Raw genomic sequence first — 24,543 nt, forward strand, 5'->3', positions numbered from 1 at the left:
GATGATATTCTGGAAAAATGAGTAAGTGATGGAATTACAGTTAGAAATTACCATTTGTATGGAAAAAATGCTGGATATAGTCAACTTCAATTCACCTAAACCACCCTTGCTGCTCTGTTTCTGATCCTCTTGGGGAAAAAGTATGAGCTTGTATTATATAGTTCCAAAGTGCGAATTATTTTGCTTAAATGAATGAAGGTCTGCATCTGCGTAGGATTAGAGTGAGACAAGTAATTTGTTTTAAAGGCACTCGAACATAGCTGTAAAAATCTAAAATATTTAAAAATGCTTTATTTAAATGGCTGAGGATTCACTTCTGCCTTAACAGGAGTAAACTCTCCTGTTAATACAAGCCAGAGTGAACTATTTTTCTGCCAGGCTTCTTTACAGTGCTACCTGTGAGCAACCTTCTTTGAGAAGGCATCACATCATCAAAATTGGTTGGAAGATGCTTGCTTCCAGGTTACACCCTTCAAAGCTCCTGTAGTGACATAGCACCTTGGAGGATTTACTTTATCTCAATGAGTGGGCTCTAATTTATTTGTTATCATTTTCTTTGTAGTGTTCTTCTTTGATGAGACTGGTAAATCGATCCAGCCCACCTGAAGACACACAGGGATCTGTTCAACACAGGTGGATGGAGAATGTGCCTCAGGAAATAACGTGTTCTCTCTGGAGGTGTTAAGAGCTCAGATTTAAATCGGCTTTGAGATAGCATTGAAAGACTAAGGTGAGCACAAGTAAGAAGCATAAAGTGAAATCCCAACACACTTACAGCTAAAATTCATACTTATACAGGTTAGGTGATTCCTTACCTACACTGATTTTAATTCTTGATGTACTCCTAGAGATATATTTGAGCTAAAAGACAGTGCTGACACCGAAAAACCCAAACAGATTTATATCGACTGTGAAGAAACTGTGAGTGAAGTGGAAAGCTTTAAACCATTCAAAAGGCAAAGTTCCAGAATAACCTACCTGTGAGAGCAAAAACATGGCTAAAAGTTGAACCTATATCAATTTAAGAAAGTTGTTATAAACCGGATATGAGAATGTCATGGATTTAATGAACGAGCAGATCCCTTTTGGTCATCACCTATGGAAGATCAGTGTTTTCATTAGTGTTAATGGAAATATTATGTGAAACAGTTGCACTTAGAAAGTTCACCCTAATATAAGTAGCCCTGGGGGTTCTTCCATTGTTGGTTTGGTACAAGTATAATGCAATAAAATACAGGCATCTCTGTTACTACAGTATCTGCACTGATTCTTGAGGAACCGCCTGTAAGCTCAGAGTTATCCAGATACAGCGTGTTTTGTAGCCTCAGGGTTACCAGTCATGGTACTTCTCAGATCAGTGAAGGTGCTAGAAATGCTTAAGGGCTTTGCTATATTGGTGTTAGTTGCTGAACTGAAACCCAAATTTGAACTCTGAAGTGTTTTTCTAATGCAAAGTGCCCTTGCAAATCTGGCCTGTTGTCAGCTGAAATAAATAAATATGTAGTAGAAAAGCAAGACGTTAATGTAGTTGCGAAGTATGCCTCTAGTTTAAATCTCACCACAGAGCCAGCATGTACCTGCTGGGTTGCAATATTGCTGTCAGTTCAGAAACGCAGATGACTGTTTCCTTCCCTGCAGGTGCACAGCAAGTGGATAATCTATAAGCACCTGTGGGTAGCTCCAGATGGCAAATATCTCGCTACCTTGCTGTACCTCCACCTTTCTGTTAAGTCTTTATAGGCTTTAAGTAGTTGTTGGCACTCTTTAGTGGTTAGAAATATAGCCGTAGCTTGATTTGAAAACACAGTATGTGTGGTTCAGAATCTGAATTTTGAATAGTTTTTCCACCGTGCTCTGCCTTTCTGCATGCACAAGGAATTTGGATCTGGTTGTTCCGATCTTTTAGTAAAGATCTATGTCCAAGACTAAGCACAGGCAGAGAATGGAAGTCATTACACTTTCTATAGGTATAAAAATGTCTCTAGGTGGACACATTTGCACAAATTTGGTAGCTGTGTCTTGTTTTAACTGAAAGTTGCCAACACCTACATTTGTAGTCTCTGTTTTGAGACATGGAGACAGTTGTCTATGTTTTGAAGAGCTCTGAACCTGAACGGTAGGTATAGCTTCTGATATAGACTTCGTTCATGTTAGTTTGCCAACTACAGCAGAATTACCTCATTAGGATTACGTTTGGGAGGCAATATGTAAATTACTTTTCAATGAAAATATCTATTTGATATCTTTTATCAGAAAGAAATAGTTTATGCCTCTAAAGTTATTTTACTACAGAAGCTACTAGGACAACTCAGGGTATGTTTATTGTAGCAAAAATATGCGCAGTGTCTCTGGATCAATTTTTCCTTTTCTATGCTGTTGGGTCAGTGGAGTGGAACCTGTGGCTGGGCAGAGCACCACTGAGCTCATTGCTCTTCTGTGTGCAGCAGGAGCCCGCTCGTGTCAACTTTATGGGAAAAATGAGTGATATTGAATATTTGGGTTTCATATTATGACTTCCTTTACATTTGACCACTACCTAAAACAGATGGTCCCTACTGTAGTCTTAAAATCTGAGTAATGGAATGCAATAATGCAAGAAAAGGGGAACGTTACGTATAATCAGATTTTCCAGGGTTTCCTCTCACTGTCAGTCATTAATTACACTTTTGTAGTTTTTCACACATCAGTAGGATGTCTTGGAGATGATTTAAAGTGTGGTACACTTAGAAGGCTCTTCAGAAAGACTCATGTAGCAGTTATAGATAAACACGTGAAACCTCTCAGGTGCCCAATCATCTGCTGCAGGAGCTGGTTGTAACTGTTTTTGTGTAGTATCCTCCCTTCAGTGGGACTTGACATCGGTTTCTCACTCTGCATCATGAACAGCTAAAATGCATATCTGTTTAACTCATTATCTGTATCATTGTATGGAGTTGGTTTTATTCACATTCTGTTGGCTTTGAGAACAAAAATCCAGCCCAGTATCACCAGGTTCCTGTGTGTGGCTTAAGGAATTACACATTCTGCCTTTTGAGAGCGTAAAATTATAGTTGTATAAGATCACCTAGCAGTTCTTTACCCCGAGTTGCATTTTATTACCAATTTCAGATATAGCCATGAGGTAACAGCTAAAAAGGTCACAGTGCAAATACATGTGCAGAATTTAAAGGAGAACTTATTCTTTCTCCAATAAACACACACCGGATGCAAAGGAAGAATTGGAACGTTTTCAGAAGGCGGCTCGGGCCAATACAGCGCTCATCAGGGACCGTTTCGAAGATTAGTTTCTGATGTCCATAGAAGCACGTTGTGTGAGCCTGTTTTTAGATAACATGCTGTTTCTGTGCGTTGCCATCTCCTCTGAAAGCGTTGCGGCTGCACAGGTCTGATTGCTGGATTTTGCAGTGTCCTGTGAGAGCTGCAAAAGCTCGGCAGTGTGAGCAGCCTGGCTGCCTCTGTAAAGTGAGCCTGTAAAGCTTTATTTCCTTCTGGGAAAGAAAGCATATCTGAATATTGCCCAGATTTCAAATGACCTGCCCAGTACTAAACAAAGATTCAAAGGAAGAGGAAAGGGGGAACGTTTCCAGAAATAAAACCTCAGGTGATCTGGTTTCTGTTCTCAGGTCCGACACTCGCTTTTTTTTTTCTTTATCAGCCTTGATGATAAGCCATTTAGCTGTGCCTTTTTCCTCGTCTTTATAATAGGGATAACAGTAGTATTGTAAAGCCAAAATCAACATTGCTGGTAAAACCCTGAGGGTCACACTTGCGCAGGAGGCCCACACAAGCGTGTGTGTACTGCTTAAGACCTGAAAGGCTGGGCGGTTAAATCCTCTGCTGGGACCGGGTGTCCTTAGCCCAGATACAGAGGATGGGGGCAGAGAGCAGTCATCAGCATGTGAGATTTGCTTTAACAAAGCGTGTAGAGACCTTTTTGGGTGAGTCATACTGAGCAGCCTTTGGGGAGAAGGGCTTCCCACCCTGGTAGCACTCATAATCCTCCTGGCCGCTGGGTGGGATACAGCAGGAGCTATTTCCAAAAGGACATTAGCACAATCTGGTCTTCTCAATAAATATTAACAAGAATTAGCTGGAAAAGAGGTGAGAAAAATCTCACTTTCCTCCCCCTCCTCTTCACGGGTTCAATAGCATGGGAATGTTCGGCCGAGCCTGCCAGTATTTGAGAGACGAGGAAGGAAAAGCCTCAGAGCTGCACATTCAGGTTTTACAGCAGCCTAAATGCTGTTGTGGCAATATACAGGTTGTGGACCTTCTCCATCAGACCTCAACAGCCAACTACAGGTCCCTGAGTGAACGTTTTAGAGGCTGAAAGTTTCAAATAGCACAGACCGGACTAGATTAAACTAGGGTGTCTCAGTTGGAAGGGGACTTCTGCTATCATCTAGTCCAACTGCCTGACCGCTTGGGGGCTGACCAAAAGTTAAAGCACGTTGTTAGGGCATTGTCTAAATGCCTCTTACATACTGGCAGGCACAAGGCATCTTTCTACGAGATCTCTCTCAAACTTTATTTCATTTTGATTTACAGATTCATTTCTAAAAGCACAAACCTGTAGCTGCGAGAATCTCTGTTTTATAATCTGTCTGTTTGAGTTTCTCAAAGCTGAGTGACTGCATTGTTGGGACGACGTGTCATTCCTGATTACATTTGCATGTTGGTTTAAACATAACACTACATGCCAAAGCTTCCTAACTGGATGTGATGCAGCATCAAAGTGATGTTTCATGCTCTGGGAACTTTAAAAAGTCATTGAAGGGAGAAAACTGAGATGCCTATGGGAGGAATGACAGGAATTTGGGTTTGATTCTACTCTTTTCTAGGTAAATGGTAAAACATATGTTGACTGAGTTTGAAGCAAGATGGGTCTGCAATGACTCTGCAAAGGTAGGTGGTGTCTTATGCTTTATCAGTACTAACCTTCTGAGGAATGAGGTGTCCTTCCATTGTTTTTTAGAATTGCCCATGTCTTGTAAATACATTGTAGAATAATAACTGCTGGTGTTTTATTTATAAAAATGCCGGTGGAGGTATTTATTATAAATGAAATTAATTTTGAATTAGCCTCCTTTTCTGTTCATGAATGATTTTTGCGATGTTCTGTTCTTATTATTCACTCCATAATGTAGAAGGAGACAGTTTATGTCTCCTCTGTTTCCCCTTGCCATCGTTTCTTCAAATCCTTCCAAGTAGGGACAGAATATTTAGGAGGTATTGCACTAATATTCTTGAAGCCACCTATTCTTCTCCTCCAGGATTTGTTTCTGAAGGCCTGATGCAGTCCTGGAAGAGCCTGGGGATATTGTAGAGTCATACAAGCTAGGTGGTGGTAGAACAGGTTGGGTGAAGGTCTCTTATTGCATACATGCAGACTGGGTCATTTCCTGAAACATCTTGGATTTCTGTGCCAAATAATGGGCACTCGACATCTCCATTCTCAATCTCTAATGTGTAATAAAACCATCAGACTGAGTGTGACCTTTGTGAAAAAGCTGTCCAATGTTACACCTACATAGAAAACCCTCACAGATTTCATTTCCACTGTATTAGAGCTGAGTTCTACGCAGTAGATGAGACCCAGGGACATGGAAGACTATAAGCTAACGTTATGTGATAATGTGCAAACGGTCTTTAATTAAAATTTGCCAAATGCCTAGTGCCTGTCATGTGCAAGGTACTATTGAATCCGTCATGAAAAGTAGAAGTTGACTTTCTGCTCCACAGTCTGGTCGATCCAGCCAGTCAGTTACGCAACAGGCTGGCTATGGAGAAAGAGAAGAAAGTACAGAGAAGGCAAGAAAAAGAAGGAATTACAGAGAAGGCAAGACTCCAGGGGACAGTCACTTTTCTGGCTGTGGGTTATTTCATTCCTGGTTTTGCTCTTCCACTTTATTTCATTGTTATTTGTTTATTGATTAACAAGTGCTTGCTAGTCTTTAGTTAGTGGATGCTGTTCTCAAGATTCGAATTATTTGTCTGACTTTATAAAAATGCAATTTTTTTCTCTCTAATCTGGGAAAAGTAGCACTTACTATTCGAATTAATCCTTGTATTCAAATACAAGCCAATCTTCTGTTCTTGAAATATCCAGAAATCACTTCCAGCTACATAACCCAAAGGTTTTCATTAGACCAAATATTTTCATACTCTTAGTTATAAATAACATGCATGATGAAAGAGTAAAAATTAGGACTAATTGCCTACCATATTTCACAACAGGAACATAAGTAGTTTCATAGAACACAAAACAAATGCACCTTGAAATTAAGAACTGGCAACTTTTTGTTCTCTGACGAACAAAACCTGAGTAAATTACCCTAAAGTAAAGGAATGAAATAAAAAAAAAAAGGAAAAAGAGCTAAAACCTACCTATTTGGTTTTAGATTGCCTGTGGTCTGCAATTCTGTGTGCAAAGTTAGAATCCAGAGGGAATCTCAAGCCTCTGTATACAAACTTTATAATGGAAATGCTGTCAAATTCTTAAGTACAGCAAGGCAAATGGCACTGCTCTAACATGTTAAAAAAAAATATGAAAATGCTCTGAACCCAGGGTGAAGGCTAGCTGTCTTGACACTGAACATAGAAAGGTAAATGATTGGAACTTTAATTACTTTGATCCGTCATGCCTTGTAGCTATATGTCAGCTAAGCCAACAAAACTGACACAGAACAAAGGCCGTGACTGTTTCAACATCTTAACTCATTTCTTAGGGTTGATTAATAAGTCTGTTGAATGAAACATGTGATGAGAATTGAGAAAAACATCAAGTGTGTGTTTGTACACGCACACATCCCATGTGTATGATTTCTCTTCAATGGATGTATCGGTTCAGACTATGGAGCAGTACGCAGTGGCATACCCGGCGTAGAGCTCGTACCACGGGTGTTGTGACTGGGATGGAAGATGTCTGAGCAACATACAGGTGCACTTTGGCGGGACGTTGTCCTTCTCTAGGTTATGTCTATGTTTATGTGAACTCACACGCAGTAACTCCTGGATTAACTCTTGATTCCTTGGTCTCTCATTAGCCTGAATTCCTACTTGACTGAATGTCCTTGACCACCTAGGAGGTTCTTTGATAACAAGGGAAGACCTCCAAAGATGTAGTAAAGCCTGTGCTATATTATAAAGTACATTTTTTCGCAGGGACCTTGCTTCCTAGTCTACAATTTTCTTTCCTTTCTAAATATCATCCTTTCTCTGAGTCCCTAACATCCCAGCTGCCTAGCGCAGAAGTCCAACGGGACAGCTGATGTTTATGACTTGTACTCAGGTAATCTCCTTCATTCCTGAGGGATACTGTGGATTTGCCAGAATGCGGCTACTACGAACTTCTGACCCAAACTCGGATCTAAAATTTTCACTTTAATTTCCTCTTTGCACACATTTTTAAGTTCAGTGCTGATTTTGGAGGTAATTTATGGCTATCCTAGTATCCTTGGTGATAATAAACATGGTTTCCAAATAATAAACATGGTTTCCAAAAATGCGATCTAATTGACACACTTGTGATGAGACAGAATTTAGCCCGCATAGCAAACCATAAAGCCAATCGCATAAGGTGATGGCAACTGGTGTGTGTGTCAGATACAAAATAAAAATATTTAGAATCATAGAATGGTTTGAACTGGAAGGGACCTCAAAGATCATCCGGTTCCAAACCCCTGCCATGGGCAGGGACACCTCCCACTAGGTTAGGTTGCTCACAGCCTCATCCAACCTGGTCTTGAACACCTCCAGGGATGAAGCATCCACAACTGTATTTCAATCCTGTATGTCGATCCTTTACGTAAATCCTTTGCAGAAAGGAACTACCTAGTTCTTACATTTCAAGTGTACATTGAATTACAGGATCAACACTCAAGTTTAGATGGTTTTTCCTGTCTGCAACGATGCTTGTATTTGAAGCTAATTTTTAAAGAAAGTCCTTCAAATTGCAGTTGAAATAGTCCAGACTGGCTTTCTCACAACTCATTTGATGCTATTTTCCAGTCAGCACATCTAGTTCAAGACCCCTCTCTTCCATCATTTGAAGCTCTGCAACATTAAACACTGTCTCGTGTTGTAGTTTGAATGCGAGATTACTTAAGTAACAGGAATATCTCTGCAACATATCTGCTCTACGTTTGGATGCTGCCTGAAATGCTAATATTTTACAGAAAATTATATAGGAGCGTTCATTAACTAGCTATTTTTTCCTTTGTGCAATGTTTTACAGAATTTGATTCTAAACTCCGGTTCAGCAAGTAAACCAGTGATTTCATTTGAAGAGAAGCACTAAAGAGCTGGCTTTTTAAACATTTAACTCTGATTTTGCATTTTAAAAGTATGCTAATCTTACGAGGGATCAAATTGCTCGACTATTTTTATGAAATCAGATATATTTTCTTAAAGTTTACAGAGTAAAGTAAAATTGGGTATAAATAGAAAGCAGTCAATTAATTCTTTTTTTGCTAATTTATAGACTAAATTCTGTGTCCCATGAAAGTTAATAGGAGTTCTTTTTACTTTGATTTAGATGCCGTTTAGATACAATCTCCTGAATTTGGCTCTTCTTCGCTGTATGTCTTAGTGCAAAAACTTGTCTTATGGGGTCCTATAATTACTTTCAACATCTTTTTACAATGGTGTGCATTTTTTGAATACAGCATTATGGAATGGTGCATATGTGCATGTCTTTCAAACCAGTTTGATGTTTGAATGCGTTATTACAGTTAAGGCAGCCTGCAATTACTCAGGCAAACAGGCAGTTAATTTGGTATAAAATATAGGAAGTAAAATACCCACATGAGTCCTTTACATAGGCTTCTACCCAGTGAGTAATAGTGTAGCAACCTGATAGAAGGCAGGTATTTTGCATTTAAATAGCCTCTAGTGGGGACATATGTAATAAGGGTACTTTTGTTACGCACAAGTGTAGTTGGAATTTGTCTATATTAACTGTGATCTCTGTGACCTACTCTAATTTTCATTTTCAGGCATTGTAGAATGTTACTCCAGATCATGCGCTGCTAATATAATAGCTAATACGTTACTAATATCGTACATTGCTAATAACTGATATTGGCTGGGAAGTTTTATACTGAACAAATAAATAAATAGGAATGATATATCCAAATTTTACAACGCAGATGCTTGCATGATGAAGCGAAAAGGCCTGGGAATGGCACACTGCAGGAAAGATCAAGGAAATGTCAGATATATTCCCATTTGTGACACTGGCCTGCTGTCTGCCCTTGAGCGAGTTACATCACGAGTCTGTATCTTGGTATGATCACAGGATGCAATACTTAGCTTCCTTGGAGAAGTGTTTAAAGACTGACAAATGAAAACCTGCTATATAATGCACTATCAAATGTAATTATTATTGAGTTACAGTTACCGTTATTGAGTTATTAACTTGGCAAAAATGTGTCTAGAACAAAAAGGGCAGCTAGATAAAAGCAAATACTCATAATGTTTCTGTTCTTCGTTCTATGTAGACGCAGGAAGGAAAAGGAAACAAACCCTTCATGTGTTGTCTGAGCCCAGCAGGGAAATAGAAGTGCTCTCCGAAAAGAGAGAAAATAAATAAAAATGCAAACAAAAAAAGGAATGAATCCTCCACGTTTATTTAAGAACACCTGAACGCCATTTAGATAGGTATGTTCTTTCTTGGGGCAAATGACTTAATTGTAATTAATGTTACATGATCTCAACAAATATTTTTTCAGGTCTTTTGGCTTTTCTAGAAGAAAACTGAACTTCCTAAGGCCTTTCTCCATAATGCAATAAACCTATTTTTAGCTTCATGAATGTCTAGTAAAGAACGTTTTATCCACCTGTAAGAAAGTTTGTTATTCAAACCTTGAAGGAAACACTGCAAGATATTGTGTATGGCTCTAGTAAGCCCCTCGTACAATATAAACATTGCTCAGATCTAGTGACTTCAAAGACAAGAAAGAGAGAAAATGCAAAGAGCAGAAAGCACTGAAAAAAAATCTACTGTAAATCCTGAGGACTTTAAAACACAGTTGTGTAAGTAAGTAAAACTGTATAACTATGATATTCTTTCATTTTTGATGGCACAATAATGAGCATAAGAATCCTGATATCTTTAGATTGACAGCACCTATACTGATTTCTTTTGAAAATGATGTGAAGATGTCTTGAAAGAAAGAAGTGGTTTCATGTATGTTGCTATAAATCGTGCTATGGATTGGGTATTTTTATTCCAAAGTCTTCTTTGTGGCTCCAGCCTATGCTACACCCCAACTTTGTAGGAGGAAGTGAAGAGTGATTCACATATGTTGAGTGTTTTTATTAAAAATTTGTTTTGATTATGGCTGAAACTTGAATTCCTCAAGCCAACTGTCTGTATAAAGAGAAAGCATTAAATGTAGGGACAGAATTGATTAGCGAACATTCCTGTCTGGTAGCATAAGTAAAGACGTCAAGGGAGGTGGAAAAGAAAGACATGAATCAGCAATCACAGAAGACAGGGCAAAAGAGAGTGGGGAGGTCACCTAATGCATCCTTGCCTCAAGGTAAGATCAACAATACCTATGTCAGAATTGACAGATGTTTGTTTAATTCTTTTTAAATGCCTGCAGTAATAGAGATTTCCTAACTTCCTTGGCATATTTTTTCAGTTGGTGACTATCCTGGCAATCTAGAAGTTTTCCTCAACTTATTTTTCTTTTTTTTTCCTCTTCAGTTTAGTTTCTTTTTACTCTCTCTGTAAGTACCAAGAGCTCACGTCATTAACAGCACAGATACCTTTCACTTTTTTTGAAGAATGCCGCCATATATTTCTTGGTGAAATACCTCCCTTCCTTGTCAGCCTTTCTCATTCTTTTTCCACTTAAAGTGAAAATACAGGCTCTAAAAAGCAAAATTTCTTCCTCCTTGCAGAGACACAGAAAGTTCAGGTTTATCCCTCATCTTATTCCTAATCTGGATGAAGCCATAGAGATCTTGCAAAAGCACATTCTCACTTTTACCTTAGGAGATTACTTCTGATTGGGTACTGGTTACAGTAAATATTGATAAATCCTGAAAATCTGAGAGCTAAAATGGTTTTGGAGTCCAATCTTGAGAACTGTACAGTAGCATCAAAGGACTATATCCTAACTTTCCTCCCTCAGTGCTATCCTGTCTGGCTGCTGTGTGATTGCTGGGCTTCATCCTGAAAAAAAAGCAAGAAAGAAAACAAAGAGAAAAACAAGCAATTTCTAAGCAAGTGCAAATTCATAATAGGTTTCAATTTCTGTACTTTTGCTGTCTTTTAAATAGCTGTTATGTCTGCTTTTCCTTTGCTGCCCTTTTCAGTTTTGACTTGACTGCTTGAAAACTAGTTGTCCTTGAAGGCCAGTGGGAGCCAGAAAATCATTGCAGCTCAAAGAGAGAGGGATGGATGGATGGATGGATGGACGGACGGACAGACAGGCAGCCAGACCAACAGACAGATAAATAATATTTATATATCTATCTATACAAAATTACCTATGAGGTTTAGTTAAAGATACTTATCGGTGAGTTTTTTTACACTGAACTGCAGAAAATTGCAGCCAAAGATGATAGAGCAGAACATTCCCCTTGTCTTAACTAACTCTGCCAGAAACTCAGGTTCAGCTTCAGCAAGCAGTAGACTAGAAGATATGCTGATATTAGTCTATGTTCATTAATCTAAGCTGAAAACTTGTGTTTATTGGCACAACTATTTTTCTAGCGTCTACTTTCAGTATGTTTAGGTGTTTTAGTGAGGTACAGTGAACCACTGTAGAATGGATTACCCATATAGAATTGGAAAGATGCTTTTCTGCTTAATATCTTTGAAATTCTAGGCAAAATTAAATCCATACTTAATGATTTACAATAAAGGCAAGGAAGAAGTATGTTATTTTACCTTTGCTATCTCCCTCTCTTTGTAAATCTGAGATATGCTAACTTGTTACAACCTGGATTTTATCAAAGCATCTGGGACTTCTAAAGCCTTGATTTGAGCTGCTCTTAACAAAGCAAACGTTTACATTGTGTAATACAACTTGCATCACCGTGCAGCAAGCTCAGCTGCCATGTTTCTTGCTGATCTGCTTGAGCTTCATGTGTTCTGATTTCTAAACTGACCTTATCTGTGCATTTTAGCACTTTCTAGTGTGCAAAATATTACTCAATAAATTGTATGCTCTTTCAAAAAACAAGAATCATCTTCCGATTCACCGTCATAAATGCCAGTGGCCAGTTTATCACCTATGTCTCCTGAAAGAAGTGAATTTGGTGTCCAAGTTTGCCATTTCAAACCATCCGGACTAGAGGATTGCTGGCTGGGGCTGGGAAGTTCCCGCAGAGGTGTAGAGTGGTATGTGCAAAGAAGAGGGCATCTGGCCAGGACTCCTATCACATGGTACGTTCTTCAACAAGTTTTGAGACGTACTTAATTGCCCAGTGATAAATACCCAGTCCACCTCTCCCAGTCTGTAGCCCTCTTGTGGTAGTAAAATCCTCTGCCTGAGTCATAGTTAAATTTGTTGTGATAGTAGAGGATCAGGAATTTGTGACTAAGAGAACGTATCTTGAAAATGTCAAAAAGCAGATGGAGAAAATCCTGTCATCTTAGTCTATATTTCTCTGCTGTTCTTAATTTAAGCCTATCCCAACCTATGTATTTATTCCATTCCATTTAGAGTGTGGGTGGTTACTTTTCCTGAGGTGGTGACAGGACATTTGTAGAAGAACAAAGAGTCTTTCCAAGTCAATATGGCCCCACATTCCTAATTCCTTAGACTTCTAAAGGCCTTAGCTAATTTAGGATACCAGGAGCCTGAGCAAGTGTCATTTTTGCAGTTGAGATTTTTACAGGATAGGTTTTTCTCTTGTTCAGCAAAGTTGCTTTCCCCTTCCCTGCAAGTTTCCTAAGCATCCTTCTTATATATAGTGCTCGGTCCCCTATGTGTTAACGATGATCCAATAACACCAGGCAAGTTCTAAATGGAAGTAATATTGCGTGAAAAAGCCTGGAAGAGAGACCTGGAAAATTCTGCTTCTTGGTGAATATGTTATAATATAGGCAAGAATGAAGTAATGAAGTGCTGAGAACTGATCTCTTTATCACACCATCCATCCATCTGTTTATCCGTGTATTTAGTTGTACTTCACTCAGGGAAAATATTCAGAAAGAACTTAGTTAAAAACCTGGGATTGGGAAACTTTGGGAGGATATGTTGTTTGAGAACAAGTCTTATGAGGAGGGGCTGAGAGAGCTGGGGTTGTTTAGCCTGGAGAAGAGGAGGCTGAGGGGAGACCTTATTGCTCTCTACAACTACCTGAAAGGAGGTTGTGGAGAGGAGGGAGCTGGGCTCTTCTCCCAAGTGACAGAGGACAGGACAAGAGGGAATGGCCTGAACCTCCGTCAGGGGAGGTTCAGGTTGGATATCAGAAAAAAATTCTTCACAGTAAGAGTCATTGGGCACTGGAACAGCTGCCCAGGGAGGGGGTCGAGTCGCCTTCCCTGGAGGTGTTTAAGGAACGGGTTGATGAAGTGCTGAGGGACATGGTTTAGGGAGTGTTAGGAATGGTTGGACTCGATGATCCAATGGGTCCTTTATAAACCTTGTGATTCTGTGATTCTGTGATTCTGTGATATGTCTTGTATCTTTTATAAAAAGATAAAAGAGCTTTTATTTAAAACTATGGTATTTTGCTTCCCACAATCATTTTTTCCTTTATTGAAAACAGTTTATGTAGGTTTACGTATTGGCATGTCAAGCCAAATCGTGCCACTTTACAGGCCTCATTATATTTCCTCTTCAGTTTTACATTAAAAGCTTAAATATTCAGCTGTACGTATTATCACGTGAAAATATTAACCATTAGAAATGACTGTGGGTCTACATGTGGCCAAAGGTGGAAATAATACTGCTACGGGTGGTATGGAGTTGACAAGGTACAGATAACAAAGGTAATAAATTTCACTTCAAAAAGAAAACGTTTTGTGAGGTGAAATATTTCTGCGAACGCTACAAATTAACTATGGCACATTTCACAGAAAAAATGAAAGTACTTTGAAGTAATTTCACCCAACTACTGCAATAGATTACCAATTATCTTTAGTTTACAAGACTACTTTATGAAGGGGAAAGTCCTATCTAACCACGCCAAGGTCCCAGGACGCTGTGCAGTCCACTTTGACGTGTTTACTACCAAGAGATACCAACCATTTCCAGAATACAAATCTCTTACTTGCAGGACATCAACCCCCATAATACTTCCTAAACAACCCATAAATAATTCTCATGTGAAAAGTTATGGGCAAAACTGACCCTGATGGATATTTCAGCTGTAGAAATGCTGCTGCAAGAAAACTTTGGTGGCTTTCGAAGGAGAATATTTTATAAGGCTCGTTCAGCATGAAAGATAGCCAAGACTGTGCTCCGGGTGAGGACTGTGTAGGACAACCAGTAAGAGAACAACTAACAGTGATTCTCACCATTTCAGCTCCCGAGGAATTCACTAACCGCTAGATGACCCCTACATGCACTGGGATACACCAGACTGGGAAGAAGAAATCTCAGCTGCCCCATCCTCCGACGTTCTCATGGGACACAATAGATCTTCTTCATGGAGACAGGAGCAATTTTCAGGTCATTGTGCCGAATCCAGATTTTTTTTTTTTTTTTGCTGCCTTATCAGATTTTAATTAAAGCATAAATAAGGCTCTTCTACCGTGTTTTCCGGAATGACTGTTTTTATTGGGCATTTAAAACTTTATTTACACGACTACATTGCTGACCTGTAACTTAGCCCTAGACCTGGAGGACAATTGAATTGATTTTCAGCTAATTGCTTCTCTTTAATTGGTAGTGTTTTATTTCTAAAATGTCAAAATGTTTTGTCATTCTTCCTGCAATTTTTTAATGCAGTGAATTTATGCAGAAAGTAATGATTCTTCATTCTGAAAAATGACTAAATTTTACCTTCAGGATCATTAAACAGAAAAAAAAACCAAAAACATTTTCAGTTTCTTTGGAATTAGTCTTTTCCCATCCCTGACAGAAATCTTGATACTGTAATAGTTTTTCCCCCTGGAAAACATTCACCTACGCTTTCTCTTTTAAATATCATGCTATTTTGGGACACAGCTTCTTTTGAATCTTACTGTTCCCTAGCATAAGACACGTTATATGAGAAAATACAAAGAATCCAAATAATTTAATTGAAAAATTAAAATATATTTTAGTTTTAACAGTTTTTCTTAACATGCTTATGAAGGCAAGTATCCAAAATAACCGGTGATATACACTGTGTGCATACCATGTTCTGAATATTGCTTTTCTCCTGTTACAGGTTAGGCCATTTTTGGTGAATTCATATAGCACAGGCTGCAAGTATTCTGAATTCAGTAAATTCAGTAATTTCCATTCATTCATTTCTTTTGGCTTTTCACCTGTTTTTCCGGAAAAAAAAAAAAATTAAAAATATTTGTCATGTTTTTCCTCATAAAAATTATTCTCTTATTAATATAGCGCATATTTCTGATATTTACATTGTCAAGATTTTTTTGATTAAAAAATATTAAATTCAATTCTGAAAGAATAGTTGAAAATTGTACTTTTTTGGTGATATCAGTCTTCCTGTTGGTGTTTTTATTTTCCCACTAACATCTTAACTTATTTTCACTTAATATTAGTCAAGCGCATAACACAGAACAGAGGGGAGAAGAAATATTTTTGGCTGAAGACATTGGAGTAAATCACAGCTCTTGTGAGAAAATGTCATGAATATCTATGTGGAACAGACAGGACTTAGATTTTATGAGAAAGAGATAGAGAGAAAAGTGCAAGGACTCAATTTATCTGCATCTGAATGATAAAGAACTGACTGAACCCTTCTGGTATTGAAATCTATGCTTTTAGAGAGAGTATTTTTGAATTTTTAAGATAGTATTTTGGTCACTAAACCATTTATAATTCGTAAGGTCAGAAGGAACCATTGCAGTGATATAGTTTGACCTATTCAGTACAGACTATGAGGCTCCGTAAATTATTTCCCACACACACAAAAAAAAAAGTGTATATCTTTTAGAAACATAACTTTCTTTAACTTGAGTACGCGTTGATGGAGAACCCACAACTCTGGTAAGTCGTTATAAGATTTTGGTACTTTGGCACTTGAAAAACACCTACATTTTTACCTTATTCACCTAATACTGTCTGGAACTTGTGCGGAGTGTTTTTTATCTTACCTCTCTTGCTTATTGAAGCATCACTTATGGATATCCTATTGTTTTTGTAAACACCTGTGGGCTTGTTGAGTTACAGCAAAATTTCTCTTTGATGAACTCACAGACGGTACACAGAAAACATTTCCTATTCTTTTGGTTCTCGTGGCTCTTCCTACTTTTTCCTACCAAGGTAGTTATTTTTATTTCTCTCTTTATATCAGCAGTATATTTGCAGTCCTTTGTAATTTTTATTAATTAAAAACAAGACAAGAAATTATAACTTCTCGGAGAGTACTAAGGGTGTCGGCACTGTAATGACTATGGCATTCACTGTAGTGTAAGAGTGGTGTTTGCCCGAGCAGTTTCCTAAGAGCTTATATCTTAATGTTTACATACAATCATAGAATAGAATCATAGAAGGGTTTGAGTTGGAAAGGACCTTAAAGATCATCTAATTCCAACCACCCTGCCATGAACAGGGGCACCTCCCACTGGATCAGGTTGCTCAAAGCCCCATCCAACCTGGCCTTAACCAACTCCAGAGATGGGGCAGCACTTCCAGGGATAACACAGCACTTTCAGCTTGAGAAGTCTGGTGTGATGACTGATATAGCACACTCTTCAGGAACTGGTAAATCATCCCAGTCCTATATAGGCTTCTCTTATTGCCTTTTGACGCGGCATAGAGACTCCCTCCTCCCCCTCTCTGATTTGGTGGGAATGAGAATATATGGCTCACATTTAGTTTAGGTGCCTGGACTACATTTATTTGTAGATCATACCCATTCAAGCCTCCCTTGCCACTTGGACAAACGGGTAACTTTTTGAGGAAATAGTTCATTTTTTCCTATTTTTTCCGAAGGACAGAGAATGAGGACTGTGAGACCTCCACCTTGTGTACAATGCTCTATAAAAGGGGCAGGGAGGAGGAGCATTGGATGTTTTCATGAGCTGAAAGTCTCTGAGAACTGAGAGAACAGTACAGCTGAGACACTATCACCATCCCAGATACCTCACTAAGCTGGATAATTTGTCCATCACAAGACAAGTCCGACTTAGGGAGAGGATTAGTGTAGCTAATGCTATAGACAGTACTCACTGAAACCTCTTCTGTGTAATCACTATATTGTTTTTTCCCTCTCTGCAGCAAGGTACTGGAGAGGTCCAGCTCTGTGCTGTCCTCACAGCCCTTCCTGATGGTTTGTGTCCCACCTAAACCAGCAGTACTGGACCCATCTTACAAAACACACGCACAAAAGCAAACAACACCATTCCCCAAATCTTTTCACTTTTTAGTGAAAGAGTGCAAATAATAGTGAATACCACAGGGATTTAATATCTTTTTCTGTAATAATTTCTCTGGGAAAGGAGATTTATTTCACTGTGGCATCATAGTTGAAAGATATTTGTCTACTTAATTCATCTGTGCATCCTACACACGGGTCAGTGCTGCAGTGGGAAGGCTCTCCTGCCTTCTCAGTGTTCAAGAAAGAGTCCTACTCTTTATGTCAGGGGTTTTTGCCTTGTTATACACAGGATAACTCTGGCACATTATTCTTGTTATCTGGTTCCCAGCAATGTGTCCATCATTGTAGTGGCTCAAAAGCTCCTTTTCCACTGTACCAGGGAGAAAACTTGTCGATGTAAGAAAATAGATGTATGTATCTGTATGCACGCTGCTGATGCTCAGCTCTCGTGCTTTGCAGAAACACCTTGAGTTAATAGTACGCTACACATAACAGCTCATTCTTATTCTGTATGAGTGAGTCTTTGTTCCTTGAATTTGCCATGGGCATTCTGGTGTTTCAACTTTATCTCTGACATATCACTAAGATCATGTTCTTTTGCCTGGCAGGTTTGAAAAAAAAAACAACCCACAAACCAAAAGCAGAACCCCCCCCCCAACATATGTAACCCTCTCATCCACTTTAACATAAGCATGTGAATTACATTTTTGTTGTTCTTCAAGAGTTCTGCCAGTTCTAGACCTGTGATGTTTTAGTAGGTCAAATATTGTTCATTTAATTGTTTTATGTGAACTACGGCATGCTCTTAACTTTTTAACTAAAACAATAGGAAATATGTTGATTTTACATGAGTTCCTGGATGCTACCTAATGTTCGTAGTTTTCTGCTTAGATTTCTCTTGCATTCTTTTGAATCTCTTTGAAGTGAGCGGAATGGTTTTAATGTTGACCCAAACTGAATTGGTTACAGGAGATAAGAAAAATATTTCAATATGAATAGCGCATAGGCAGAGATGATAAAGACAATTTCAGGCATAAAGAAAAGGCACAAGGAAACTGAAATCAAGCAATTTCTGCTTGGGTTTTGTAGATGACTGATTTCACATGCTTTTCAGCATAGGGATGTGGATGTTCATGAAAACTTGATCAAGAGCCATATCCGAAAGAGCATTTGCATATCTGAAATAGAGTGTACAAAGATTTTAAAGGCCTACATCCAAGATTGTCATCCAAAACTTCCTTTGTTCAGAGATACTTAAGCCTGAAAGCACCACTGAACCTCAGCGCTGCTTTGTGGGGGAAAAACAAGTTAGCTGTGAGAAGCTGACAGCCCAGTCTCAGTCAGCTGTCGGGACGGGCGTCGTGCACCTTCTGCCGCTGCCAACAGGCTGAAAGTCGTGTCAGTCTCAGGAATATGTCTGTGCCTGCTACTTGTCACACAGAATGGCTCATAGTTACCTGCATGGTAGAAAAACATTGCATAAATGAGACAGAATGTATATTGCTTACTGCATAAAATGGTAAGGAAGCTTGAAAATGTATTTTAATATTCTACTAGATGCCTGTATTAACACTTCAAAAGGCTCTATTCAGTAATTATTGGTGATGTTGAGTAAAAGCAAGTAGGGAGGACTGCAGAAGATAAGGGGTATGAGTATACCCAGTTCAAACTACTTCGTTGTCTAAGGAAGCAGTGGAGTGGATAGGATATGTTCAATAAAACATTTGGTACTGAGTGTAGGAGATATGGAATTAAAGTGCTGGTGGATTCAGATTAGATTTGAATAAGCTGCTGTTATGAGGAATAGCATTTAAAGTAACACATAAACTGCCCAGTGTCAGATTATGTAGTCTAAAAGTTAGTTTTCAATCTGACTCTATCTAATAATTTCATTAGTGCTTTGAATGAGGATTGAGTGAGATAAAGTTCCTGTTTGTAACTGATTTTGGTTTAGTGTTAACAGCAAACCGTGGAGGGTTGGGGTTTTTTTTTGTAAGGGTCTTCTAAATATTTTTGACCTTAGAAAGTCCATAAGACATTTGGCTTTACCCCATGCAAGGCCATCCCGTGGCCGCAGGCAGACCTTGATTCTGGCAAACCAAATCGTTCCAGTGTCCATTTCCCCGTGGAAAGTGGACTTCAGTAGTTGATTTTCTGCATGGCTTCTCCAAATCATCCTAGATGCAGCGTTTAGTTGCAGCAGATCAAGGAAGAACATATTTGGACAGGTCAACAGGATTACCAGTTGGTTGCCACTTCCCACATTTCCTGTTGTAGAAATACCCCTACTGTCAGGAGGTCTTATGCGAACTCTTCATTTCGGAGTATCTCCTGCAGTTGCTGCCTGCATACAGGGGACAGCAAAAGTAGAACTTAACTGCAGGAACCCACAACAGTCTTCCAAATTTCTTTTCCTTGGACTTCAAACTTTTTCCTTTGCCATAGAGACAGCACTAAGCAAGGTTAGTCCTTTAGTCTCTAAAGTAGCAAATCTCCAACAATCCCTTTCTGTGTGACTGCTTTGCTCTGCCCCTGTATAACCAAGAGATAAAGTCACTTAGGAATTTAAATTGGGGCCACACTTGCTTTTTCTTTTTCCTTTTTTTTTTGTCCATGCAGTTTCTTTTGTATCAGTTAGGGTTTGAGTCTAGAAGAATGTTTAGTATGTGGGCAAGACTACCGCTGGGTTTCCTATTCTTGTTTCTCCAAATGGAGAATTAAAATGAGGAAAAGCATACATGACAACATTAACGATTTCTACTGGAGCTGTGTACGTACAGTGTGGTGGTAGATACCCAGGTTAGACGAGGCCTTGTCTGCCATCTCACAGCTCTTGACAGCGTTGCATATTTGGTTTTTTTAGTGGAAATTCTGAAAACTTGTGATATTTAGTATCTGTGTATGTTCTGCCTCTGCTGCTAAGTCATAATTGTCTCATCTCTCAGAAAACGTATCATCCCATTTTAGAAGCAGGCTTCGTCTCCATTGTTTGGAAGAAGGATAGACAGTTATGATTGCATTTTGTGTTATAAACAGCAAGCTCGCTATAGAAATGGCTGGACTTATTATGCTGAAAAACCCTCTACGCTGAGGGCAGTTTGCATGAAAAGCCTTCCGTACGTAATGGGAAAGTTTCTACGATTGAGAACTGCACAGTAGTAGTAGTTAGGGCTTTATTACTTAGTTCTAATTTGTATTGATGGCCTAAAAAAAGTAGCATGCTTTGCTGTTCTATGAAAGAAAAGATTATAAATGGAGATTAATTATAATTTTGCTAGCTCAGTACTTGTAAAACTAAAGCAATTTATATTCTTTCTCTTAATGATCTCCATTCCTGATTGCAGTAATGTAATCTAATTGTGATTATGATAGTATCTGAATCATGTGGGCCTCTATGTGATTGGAACTACTCTTTGCATTAAAAAGTAATTTTGGAGTAATGATGAAAAGTTACTGTGGAAAATTGGCAAGTAATATATTTTACTCTGTATCTTAAGTTTCTGCTTTCATTTTTGATTATATCTTATAGGAAGGATAAGTATGATACTATATCAAGGATTTATGACATCAAAGACTTATCAATGATAACTATGAGTATCAAGGATAAGCATGATATTATTGGAATAACACAGATATGGTTGAGGCAAGAAATTGAGGTTTTGAGATACCAGTCTGGGGTTTGTGGAGAGAAAGGGTGGATGGAGGAGGAGTCGTATCAGTATTCCTGGGAGATGAGTGTCTTCAGAGAGAAATGCTGCGAGTATTTTGGCTGACATAGCAATGTCAATTCTGATAAAAGTTAAGGACAGTAAAGGTAGTCAGGTGGTTTTCCGAATGATTCTTTGAACTTCTAGGTCTTTGCTTACAGATGAGAGAGGCCTTCAAGACAGCCAGAACTTTGATAAAGATGACTTTTAATTACACCGTTATTGACTGCAATAAGGTAAAACTAGGCAGGGAATACTGACGTCTCGAAAGCTAATGTAGGATTGCCTCTAGTTTCTTCTGTGCTTTATTGAACTGTCTCTCAGAAACTGTTTGAATTAGTTTAAGGATTTGAGCCAAGGGTAATAAAGGGTTTTGAACTGGAGACGTATGAAAGATCCAGTGATCTCAACATCATTTGATTTAAAATATTTGTTGATAAGTAAAAAGCAGTGCAACCCTTATGGTGGGCTGACTTTGAGAGAATGCAAAGTGCGCTAAGGAATTTTTATCAGGATATATTATAATGTATGGTAAATCTACTGAAGGAAATTGGAATATATTTCAGAAACAGTTGGAGGACATTTGAAATTCATCCTGGTTTAAGTCTAAAGAAGGATAAAGGTAACAATGCCCAATGTGGCTAAGTAGGGTTTTATAGTAAAGAGTAAGATAAGCAATAAGCACAAGGTGTTAAAAAAAATATACAAAATCTGGTAAGGTGGAGCAGTTGATAGGCTATATAAAATGAGCAGAAGCAAACTGAAAGGCTAATTAGAAAAAACAAAAAAGAAAGGCTAGATGTTAACCGCAGAAAAGAGTATTTGAGATGGCAATAATATCCTGTGAATGTATTCCAGAAAATTTAAAGGAAAATAGATTCGCAAATCATGATAGTGTGGACAAAGACACAACGGATTTGTTTAGCAGCTTTTATTTTAGTGTGTGAATACACAGAGGCAGATGGGTGGATAGATGGGCAGATGGAGAGCTGTTGAACAAAGGAGGAGTATTTTGCTTTATGTTGCAACATGTGCATCCTCACCTGAAGAACCAACAAACGTGACAGATATCACAATATTTGTTTCAAAATCATTTAATGTGACCTGATTGGCAACATAAGATGCAAAAATTCAATCCGGTTTCAAAGAGTCAATGAAACTTTAAAGGATAACCAGACCTATTGATAACATTCATTATGGCCAATACCCAAAAAGCCTGACAGGGTAGCCCGTAGCTCCAAAGGGAAAGTGAGGACAGGAGGGGGAGAGCAGCAAGTGTGGATATATCTCAAGGATCTAAGGTAACTTCATTAATCTCATAACTGGTTGAGCCTTGTATTCTATATTTGGGACTATATTTGGGGGAGGGCTGCGCCACTGCCTGTGCCCTTTCTGGCCCTAAGTCATCAGAAGCAAAGCACTGCGGTCTGGCTCCAGCAGTGCCTCCTGGCACAGGATGGGCTGCAGGTCCCTTCCCTGCAGCATGGCATACAATTAAATATACATATATATATATATTAAAATATTACTTATAGCAAGCAGTAAATCTTCATTGTCGCTTTTTGCTTCCAGGGGGAGTTTCAGCACTAAAAGAAAGAGTTAAAAAGAGCTCAGCTCTCCCATGACTCTTGTTTCATACTTGCAATTTCTCCTAGCCGTTGTTTGCCTCCCTTAATAGTTTGCATAGCAAAGTTAGGGCTAACCTACAGCGTTAGCTTGGCTGGCAATAATGAATGCATGCAAGAATCATTTTCTTCAGAATGTCTATTTCTTTTCAGAAGTATTTTTTTTAATAGCAAGTATTATTGTGAATTCCCCTAAGATGCAGTGATTTTTGCTCCCCCTGCTGTCACTACAGCAGCAAATTAACCCATCGTTTTGCCCACTGTGAATCTGTATTGATAATGTTGATGCATAGGATATTTTTTGTTAAAAACAAACACTTGCAGCAAAGAGAGGAGAAAGAAGTACAGTATTTTAAAAAAGCCAGCCCAGGGAATATTCCATATTTGAGACCCCAATAGCAGTACATGCTGAGTGAAAAGTCAACAAAAATTGATCAGCAGGAAAGATTATTTGCTCTTCTAAAAGACTACTCCAAATAAGAGAGTGTTACCAAAAAAATAAATAAAGGGTTATATTACCAACCCTCTCTGTGTCTTAGAATGCTTAAACACATGCCTTGGAATAACTCAGAATTACTGCACTGAAATTATTGCTTTAGACTGAGTCCTTTCCGAATTGTTTCTCTGACAAGCTTTTCTTTGCTTTCTAGCAATATAATCTGCTGACAGCTCTTTCCTTCAAAATTAATTCTGCTTACCTGGTTGGGTTCTGAAATGCTCACAGAGACGTCTGCAAGGCTGAGGGATGGTACCGCGGTGGGGAGGCGCAGCCACTGCCTCTCTCTGCTTTTGAGCAGTGCCAGGGCTCTCTCTGGGAACTAAATTTTTGGGAGTTGATATGTTGTTTTGCAAAAGGGTTTCCATTTACTCCAGGTAGCCCTCCTACTTTTAGATACCTTTTGCTGCAACTCTAAGTCAGTGGCAATGAAGAGAATAGAATATCTAACTAAAATGCACTCCTTTCTCTTTTTTCATACCAACAGCTGACAGTCTTCCCTTTATTCTCTTTGCATCATAACTTGGAATAACTGTCCATTGATTTTGGAAGGCTTATAGGACGTTGCAATGAATTATTTGCAGCAGAAGCCAAGGGTAGAAACGCTACGTGAGTGCCGAGCATCACCAGGGCACGCAGGAGACCGTGTCTTCTTGTCCAGAGTGGAGATGAGCATCGCTGCTCGCAAGGGGCACCCCAACCTTGCTGGCTGCTTCTGTTTTGTTTAACATCTCTGCTTCTTATGTATATATAAAAAAAAAGGGATAAATCAGGCTAAAAGGCTTCCAAGAGGAGGCAGGATAGTTTCTCCAGCCGAGGGCCAGTTTCTCGGCAACGCCGCCTTCCCGAGGCGTCAGGAGTTGGGGGCCCTTTGCCCCCGCGAAGGAAGTTCCTCGGGTGCCTGTTAGACATTGAGGGCTTTGTGAGGGGCTGCGGGGCCGGCTGTCAGCCCACTCCCTTAAGGGAACTTGACAGATCTTAAAAAAAAAATCAATTTTAAGCTCACATGCCCCAGTGGGTGCCAAAGCCACTTCAGAGAGGCTGAGAGATGGCTGAGTCGACAGGATTTGACTTCCAGAGGTAGAAAGGTGACAAACTCCATCATGAGAAAGGGGCAGCTTAGGGCCTCCGAGGCCGAACCTGCTCCCTGGATCCGGGGCCCGGCGTTGTATTGAACCTATTTATCTCTTTCATGGGCCCAAGGTACCACGGGGAAAGAAAAGTTGTTCAAAAAAACGCTGGCAGAATT

The 24,543-nt window shown here is 39.1% G+C and overlaps 1 long non-coding RNA gene across 4 annotated transcripts in view; it reads left to right on the forward strand.

The window, feature by feature from the left end:
• Nucleotides 1-622: 622 nt before the first annotated feature.
• Nucleotides 623-24,543, forward strand: part of LOC128852498 (uncharacterized) — a 227,094-nt gene continuing 203,173 nt past the window's right edge. For 3 of the 4 annotated variants that reach the window (XR_008450372.1, XR_008450369.1, XR_008450371.1), the window contains exons 1-4: nucleotides 623-730; nucleotides 4,842-4,905; nucleotides 9,501-9,660; nucleotides 14,494-14,639. This is a non-coding gene — a long non-coding RNA (uncharacterized LOC128852498). Of the gene's footprint in view, nucleotides 731-4,841; nucleotides 4,906-8,536; nucleotides 8,679-9,500; nucleotides 9,661-14,493; nucleotides 14,640-24,543 lie in introns of all 4 variants that reach the window. The other variant, XR_008450370.1, reaches the window with a different exon arrangement.

This window comes from Cuculus canorus, chromosome 6 (assembly GCF_017976375.1).
Source record: "Cuculus canorus isolate bCucCan1 chromosome 6, bCucCan1.pri, whole genome shotgun sequence".
In the NCBI taxonomy this organism is placed as follows: domain Eukaryota; kingdom Metazoa; phylum Chordata; class Aves; order Cuculiformes; family Cuculidae; genus Cuculus; species Cuculus canorus.